Source organism: Chrysochloris asiatica, unplaced genomic scaffold (genome assembly GCF_000296735.1).
Source record: "Chrysochloris asiatica unplaced genomic scaffold, ChrAsi1.0 scaffold00025, whole genome shotgun sequence".
Classification (NCBI taxonomy): domain Eukaryota; kingdom Metazoa; phylum Chordata; class Mammalia; order Afrosoricida; family Chrysochloridae; genus Chrysochloris; species Chrysochloris asiatica.
In genome coordinates, this window is record NW_006408543.1 from 8,510,010 (window position 1) to 8,519,469 (window position 9,460).

Genomic DNA, 9,460 nt, shown 5'->3' on the forward strand with positions numbered 1-9,460 from the left:
TTTCTGGACATGTGCAGATATGGTCATCTGCTTCTGTTTTTTGTTTGTTTGTTTGTTTGTTTTTGGCAGCTTCAGGGGTTATCTGTGGATGTAATACTTAGATGGGTATGTATTTTCGTATTGCCTCCAGGTAGATGTGATCAGTATATGGGCTTCTTCCTGAGAAGTTTCAAGATACCACTTTTGGTTGTTTTGATGTAACTTAGGATTTAATTTTCGGCCTATATCCTTTTTTGTCTGCTTGTCCTGCTCCACAATCCCCGTTCAGGCCTTTTTTACCCTAGTTGTAAACAGTTCAGGGCCGCCTGTGGCCATTTGGTTTTAATAGGAAACTGTCTCTTTAAATTGTGAGGCGCTCTGTGCGCATGCATAGTAGAACTCTCCGAGGGTGCGGCTGGGGTGCCCAGTAGCTCAGGCACCTCTATAGTCACCAGAATGGAGGTGCGCAGATAGCAAGGGAACAATGAACAGATACCAAAATTAAAGAATGTCCACACCTTTATTTCAGCAGTTCTGCCAGGTGTCTGTGGTCACTCCGATCCTTCCCCTGCTTGGTCTCACCCAAGATGGTGGCTCTGGGAGCAGCCAAGCATCCCGGACTAGAAAGCAATGGATTTCTTGTTTCTGCTACAAATCCCCACAGCTGTGAGACTTCCAACCTTCTAAATATTCCTTTATATGTGGTTCAGAGTTCTGGGAACATCCCCTCAGCCTACTTGGTCACGTATTCTGTGTTGTTGTTGGTGGTGTCCTTTACTGCACATCCACCCGATCCACCATCTTGTTTGTTCTTTCAGAATCCAGGTTCTTGTTGGCAGATTGATTACATTGGGCCACTTCTATCATAGAACAGGGTAACACTTTGTTCTCATTAGAATAGATATTTGCTTCAGAAATTGATTTGCATTCTTTCGATGCTTCTGCCAAAATGAACATCCATGATTTTATAGAATTCTTTATCTACATTAAGTCATTTCACATAGCATCATTTCTGATGAAAGGACTCTTTTCATAGCAAATGAAGTGTACCACTTGTCCCATGCTCACAGAATTCACTAATCTTACCATGTTCCCCATCATCCTGAAGCAGCTGGCTTGATGGAATAATTGACTGATTTGTGATGACTCAGTTACAGCACCAGCTAGGACTGAGCATTGCTCTTTAGGAGAAAAAAATATATTCTAATCAGTGTCCAACATACTGTAGTGCTTCTAACATAGCCAAGATATATGAATCATGGAATAAAAAAAGTGAAAGTGGCTGCTTATTATTATCTTTCTGATCCATTATAAAAATGTTTACTTCCCATCCCCATGACTTTAGACTCTGATAGTCTAGGGGTCTTAGTTCCAAAGAGAGCAATGCTTCCATCATTAACACACCAATGATTCTACTGATCTGGTTGTTAAGACTGCCACCTGGCCACTTTGTACTTCCCATACACTAAATCAATAAGCAAAGAAGAGGCTATTGTGCTTTCTGGGATGATTGATTCTGACTGCCAAAGAATTTGTATTGTAACTACCTGTTGGTGCTAAGGAGAAGTGTGTTTGGGATGCAGGGTGTCCTTGAATACTTCTTAGTGTTCCCATGTTCTGTGATAAAAATCAATGAAAAACTAACAATACGATTTAGGTAGGATCTGTAATGGCCTTCATGAATGAATCTTTGGTTCACTCTCAAAGACAAGGAACAATGACTATCTGAGATGCCTACTACAAGCAAAGTCAACATGAAATGGGTATTGAAGGAGGAAGTTAAAAAGACTAGATCTTGCCTGAAATCAGAGAATACCAGAAAAATGTTTTCCTGTGTTTCATTAACTATGCAAAGGAATTACACTTTGTAGATCATAACAAATTATGGACAACATTATAAAGAATGAGAATTACAGAACACTAATTTGTGCTCACGTGTAGCCTATACATAGTCCAAGGGGCCATCATTCAAACAAAACAAAGGGATACTGCATGGTTTTAAATCAGGAAAGGTATGTGTCAAGATTACATCCTTTCACCATATTTACTTAATCTGTATGCTGAGCAAACAATACAAGAAGCTGAACTATATGGAAGAGAATATAGCATCAGGATTAGATGATTAATGTCCTGTAGTTTGCAGATGACATCACCTTGTTTGCTGAAAGTGAAGAAGACTTGAAGAATATACCGATGACCATCAAAGACCACAGCCTTCAATATGGATCACACCTTAACGTAAAGAAAACAGAAATCCTCACAACTGGGCCAGTAAGCAACATCATGATAAATGGGAGAATAGATTGATGCTGTCAAGGATTTCATTTTACTTGGTTCTATAAACAATACCCCACCATTCATCTGTCAGTGAGTCATACGGTAGTGACTGGCATGTTGCTGTGATGCTGTAGTGTTGCCAATGGTATTAGAAACACCAGCAGGATCACCCATGGTAGACAGGTTTATGTTGAGCATTCAGACAAAGAGAGTCTAGGGAGGGAGAAGAAGAGGCAGACTACTGCTGAATGTTTAGTCACATATAGTGCCAGAAGCTGAGCCCCTTGGGTTGGAAGGCACTCAAAATAGGACTGGGAAGCATCAGCTTCCTCAAAGTAGAGTTGACAGTGATGATGCAAATGGAATAAAGCTTTTTGGAACTTTCATTTACTGATGGGGCACAACTCAAAATGAGGAAAAACAACTGCAACATCCATTAATAACCTGGGTGTGGAATCTATGAAGTATGAATCCAGGACAATTGTTTAAAATGAAATGGAGCTCATAAAGATCAATTCCAAGGCATTAGTGAGGTGAAATTGATAGATATTGGCCATTTTGAATCTAACAGTCATATGAATTAATATGCTGAGGGAGTCCTAGTACGACACTGTGGAATGTGTAATGCATTGGACTGCAAAGTCAGATTGAACCGCAAGGTGGGTGGTTCAAGCTCATCAGTTGATCCTCAGAAATCCTATACAGGGTCCCTATGGATAAGAACGGACTCTATGGCACTTAACAATAGTGACAACAACTATGCTGGGAATGACAAATTGAAGGGAAATGGCATCACATTCATTATCAAAAAGAACATTTCAAGATCTATCTTGAAGTACAATGCTGTCTGTGATAGAATAATAAACATATGCCAACAAGGAAGACCAGTTAATACCACTATTATTCAAATTACAGCATCAATAACTAAAGCCAGTGATGATGAAATTGAAGAATTCTATCAGACTCTTCAGTGTGAAATTGATCTAATATGGAATCAAGGTATTTTGACAATTACTGGTTATTGGAATGTGAAGGTTGGAAACAAAGAAGACAAACTAGTAGTTGGAAAATATGGCTTTGGTGACAGAAATTATGCTGGAGCTTGCATGATATAATTATGCAAGACCAATGACGTATTCATTGCAAATAACTTTTCTTAAACAACATGAAAGACTACAATACACATGGACGTCACCAGATGGAACACACAGAAATCAAACTAACTACATCTGTGGAAAGAAACAGTGGAAAATCTCCGTATCATCAGCCAAAACGAGTCCAAGGCAGACTGAGGAATAGACCATAAATTGCTCTATACAAGTTCAGTCTGAAGATGAAGAAAATTAAAACAAGACCACGAAAGCCAAAATATGACCTTGGATACATCCCACCTGAATTTAGAGACCATCTTAAGGACACATTCAATGCATTAGACACTAATGACCAAAACCCAAGAATATCATACAGGAAGAAGGCAAAGGTCAAGGAAAAGACCAAAATGGATGTCAGAAGAGAATCTAAACCTGGCTTTCTAGCACAGAGATGCTAAAACAAATGGAAGATCTGATGAGGTAAAAGAGCTGAATAGAGAATTTCAAAGGACAGATCAAGAAGAAAAGTCAAATATTATAATTAAATGTGTGAGGAGTCTGAAAACCAAAAGGAAAGCACATGTTGAGCGTTTCTCAAGCTGAAAGAACTGCAGAAAAAATTCAAGCCTTGACTTGTGATATTGAAGGATTTTATAGGAAAAATACTGACTGATGGAGAAAGCAACAAAATAAGATGGATGGAATGCACAGAGTCACTGTGTTAAAAAAAAAAAAAAAAAAGTCCAGGTTAACCATGTAAAACCATTTCAAGAGGTTGCATACATATGATCAGGAGCCAATGGTGGTGGAGGAAAAAGTTCACTGATGGCATTGACAAAGAACAAGCCTCTAGGAATTGATGGAGTACAAATTGAAATCTTTTAACAAATTGATACAGCACAGGAGGCATTCATTCATCTATGCTAAGAAATTTGAAGATGGCTACCTGGCCAACTGATTGGCAGAGATCCATATTTGTGCCCATTCAAAAGAGAGGATACCCAACAGAATTCAGAAATCATCAGACAGTATTATTAATATCACATGAAAGTGAAATATTGCTGAAGATAATTTAAAAATGGCTGTTACAGTCCATTGAATGGGAACTGCCAGAGGTTCAAGCTGGATACGGATGAGGACATGGAACAAGGGATATCATTGCTCATGACAGATAGACCTTGATTGAAAGCCGAGAATTATAGAAATATATTTACCTGTGCTTTATTGACTATACAAAGGCTTTTGACTGTGTGGATAATGACAATCTATGGATAACATTGTGAAGAATGGGTATGCCAGAACACTTAATTGTGCTCATGTGTATACATAGACCACGAGGCAGTTGTTCAAACAGAACAAGAGGACACTGAATGGTTTAAAATCAGAAAATATGTGCACCAGCGTTGTATGCTTTCCCCATACTTACTCAATCTTTATTCTGGGCAAATAATCTGAGAGGATGGATTATATGAAGAGGCACATGGCATCAGGATTGTAGGAAGATTCATTAACAACCTATGATATGCAGATGATACGACCTTGCTTGTTCAAAGTGAAGAGGACATACTGATGAACATCAAAGACTATACAGCCTTGACTATGGGCTGCACCTCAATGTAAAGGAAACAAAAATCCTCCTCACTGGACCAAAAAATAACATCATGATGAATGAAAACAAGATTGAAGTTGTCAAAGACTTCATTTTGCTTGGATCAACTGTTGACACTCATGGAAGCATCAGTCAAGAAATCAAATGATGTATTACATTAGGAAAATCTACTGCCCAAGACTTCTTTAAAGTATTCAAGAGCAAAGATGTCAGTTTGAGGACTAAGAGGGTGTGCCTGACGAAAGTCATGGTATGTTCAATAGTCCCATACTCATGTGAAAGTTGGACAATGAAAACCATAGAAGAATTGATGCATGTGAGTTATGGTGTTGGAGAAGAATATTAAAAGTGCCATGGACTGCCAGAAGAAAAAACAGATCTGTGTTGGAAGAAGTACAGACAAAATGCTCCTTTGAAGTCAGGATGGCCGGACTTTGTGTCTCATACTTCAGACATATTATCAGGAGAGACCAGTCCCTAAAGAAGGTCATCATGCTTGGTAAAATGGAGTCTGAGTGAAAAAGAAGAAGAGCCCCAATAAGATGATTGACACAGTGGCAGTGGACTCAAACGTAACAACAATTGTTAAGAAGGCTCAGGACCAGGCGGTGTTTTGTTCTGTTGTGTATAGTATAACTATGAGTCAGAACTGACTTGACAGCATTTAACAACAACAACAACATAACTAGTGGTTACGAATCGGGCTGCGAACCTAAAGGTCAGCGGTTCGAAACTACCAGCTGCTCCGCGGGAGAAAGATGAGGCTTTCTACTCCAGTAAGGATTTACACCCTCGGAAACCTGTACAGGGTCGCTATGGGTCGGAACCGACTCGACGGCACGTAACAACAACAACAACATGCAAGCAGCAGCCAACAAATCAAACGGCATATTGCATTAAGCAAATCTTCTACAAAAGACCGCTTCAGAATGTAAAAGAGCAAAGATGTCACTTTGAGGACTAAGGTGTGCCTAACTTAAGTCATGGGCTTTTCAATGACCACATATGGGTGCGAAAGTTGAATAAAATATAAGGAAGACTAAAAAAGAATTGATAAAGTTGAGTTATGGTGGTTGTGAAGAGTATTAAATATGCTATGGGCTGCCAGAAGAATAAACAAATTTGTCTTAGAAGAAGCCAGAAAGCTCCTCAGAAGTGAGGACAGCAAGACTTTTTCTCATGTTCTTTGGATATGTTATTAGGAAGAACTAGTCTATCAGTTTATTGTACTGTGGTGGCTTGTGAGTTGCTGTGATTCTGGAAGCTATGCCATGGGTATTTTAAATATTAGCAGGGTTATCCACAGTGGACAAGTTTCAGAATAGCTTCCAGATGAAAACAGACTAGGAAGAAGGAGAGATGAGCTATTTTTGAATATTTAGTCACTGAAAAACTTATGAATAGCGAGAAACACGGTCAGCCATAGTGTGGAAAAATGAGCCACTCAGGTTGGAAGGCACTCAAAATGCGACTGGGGAAGAGCTGCCTCCTCAAAGTAGAGTTGACCATGATGACACGAATGGAGTAAGCCCACAGGAGTAAAACCTCGGGACCTTCATTTGCTGATGGGCACAACTCAAAATGAAAAGAAGCAGCTGTAAACATCCATTAATATTAGAACATGGAATTGTACTAAGTATGAATCTAGGAAAATTGGAAATTGTCAAAAATGAAATGGAATACATAAACATCTATATCTTAGGCATTAGTGAGCTGAAATGGACTGGTATTGGCCATTTTGAATCTGACAACCACATGGTTTACTATGCTGGGAATGACAAATTGCATTTATCATCAAAAAGAACATATCAAGATAAGTCATGAGGTACAACACTGTCTGTAATAGGATCATATCCATGTGCCTACAGGGAAGACCAGTTAATACCACTATTATTTAAATTTATGCACCAACCTCTAAAGTCAGTGAGGATGAAATAGAAGAATTCTACCAAATTCTTCAATCTGAAATTGATCAAATAGGCAATCAAGATGTATTGATCATTACTAGTAATTGGAATGCAAAGGTTGGAAACAAAGAGGAAGGATCCGTAGTTGGAAAATATAGCTTTGGTGATAGAAATGGTACTGGAGATCACATGATAGAATTCTGCAAAACCAATGATTTGTTCATTTCAAATACCTTCTTTAGACAGCATAAAAGATGATTATACACATGGACCTCACCAGATGAAATACATAGAAATCAAATTGACTACATCTGTGGAAAGACAGGGTGGAAAAGCTCCATATCAGCCAAAACAAGGCCAGGGGCAGATTGTTGAACAGATCATCAATTGTTCATATGCAAATTCAGACTGAAGCTGAAGAAAATGAAAGCAAGTCGACAAGAGCCAAAATGTGACATTGAATATATCCCACCTGAATTAAGAGATCATCTGAAGAACAGATTTGACACATTAAGCAGTAAAGAGCAAAGACCAGTAGAGTTGTGGGATGATATCAAGAACATCATACAGTAAAAAAGCAAAAAGTCATTAAGAAGACAAGAAAGAAGGAAAAGATAAAAATGGATGTCAAAAGAGATGCTAAAACTTGCTCTTCAGCATAAAAATGCTAAAGCAAATGGAAGAAATGAGGAGATCCAAGAGCTGAACAGAAAATTTCAAAGTTCAGCTCAAATAGACAAAGTCAAATATTACAATGAAATATGCAAAGATCTGGAGTGAGAAAACCAAAAAGAAAGAACACACTTATAATTTCTCAAGCTGGGTGAACTGAAGAAAAAATTCAAGCCTCAACTTTCATTATTGAAGGATTCTTTGGGCAAATTATTGAATGATGCAGAAAGCATCAAAAGAAGATAGAAGGAATACACAGAGTCACTGTACCAAAAGGAAATGGTTGATGTTCAACCATTTCAGAAGGTAGCATACAATATGTAATTTATATGACAAGTGTGGCACTGTGGGTTAGTGTACTAGACTGCAAGGTCTGTTTCAACTGCAAGGTTGACAGTTCAAGCTCACCAGTCGATTCTTGGAAACCCTATACAAGGTTGATATGAGCCAGAACTGACTTGACAACACTTAACAACAGTAAAATAAGGTGTAACTTATGTGCCAATAATAGCACAAAGAAAAAGGGAGGGATGGAAGATGTATAATTTTTAAACCCTACTAGAATTAAGTTAATATTAATCAAAAGTAGATTTTTAAAAAGCTAAGTTACATACTATAATCTTCAGAACAATCACTAAAAGAACAATTTAAAATTCGTAGTAGAAAAAAGGAAATAAAATAGTACAGTAGTAAATATCTAATTCACTTGAGTTAAACAGAATGCAGCAACGAAGGCATGTTGTTAAGTGCCATTGATAGCCACTGTATATAGCCTGCAGCACCACACCAAGAATTGTTTAATGCCGTTGAGTTGGTTCTGACGCATAGCAACCCTATATAGCCTTTCTGAGGATGTAAATCATTGCTGGAGCAGAAAGCCTCATCTTTCTCCCAACTAGAGGCTAATGGGCTCCAACTGCAGACCTTGTGGATCATAGTCCAGTGCTTATTCAATAGATGGTGTTGTTAAGTGCCTTTGAGTCCGTTCTGACTCAGAGTGAACCTTGATAGGGTTTCCAAGGAGCAACTGGTTAACTTGAACCTCCGACCTTGCAGTTCAAACCTACTTTGCAGTCCAGCACATTAATCTGCAGCACCACACCAGGACTCAAATAGGTAGACTTTATATATCTATATATCTATATCTAGATATATAGATATATATATAAAACAGCAGAACAAAACAACAACAATAAACTAGGAGCCAACTCTATGCTGTCTGTGACACTCTTTAGATTGAAAGACACAAATAGATGGAAAGAAACAGCAGAGAAAAAACATACCAAGACAACAGTAACCATCAGAGGACTGGAGCAGCTGTATTAATATCAGACAAATATTTTTAAGACCAAAACCTAGAAACAAAGGGAGGCATTATATAATGATAATAGTGTTGATTAATCAAAAAGACATAATAATCCTAAAGGTTTACTCTCCTAATAACAGAATTTGAAAATATCTGAAACAAAAGCTAATAGAAATGCAAAAATAGATGAGTTCCCACTTATGGTTGTTGTTGTTATGTGTCATTAAGTGGGTTCTGACTCATGGGGAACATAAGCCCAACCGAATGACACATTCCGCAGTCTGGTGCCAGCTTCATCATTCTCACTGCGTTTCCGCCTATTCTTGTAACTACTGTGTCCATTTATCTCACTGAGGGTCTTCCTCTTATTTTGTAAACTTTCAACCTTTTCAAGCATGATGGTCTTCTCTAGATGCTGGTCCTTCCTGATAATATGGCAAAAGTACATGAGACAAAGCCTTCCCACACTCACTTCTAAGGAGCATTCTGGATGTACTTCTTCCAAGACACATTTGTTTAATCTTCTGGCAGTCCATGGTACAACATCCTTCACCAACACCATAATTTGCATAATTCTTCTTCAGTCTTCCTTATTTATTGTCCAGTTTTCACATGTATA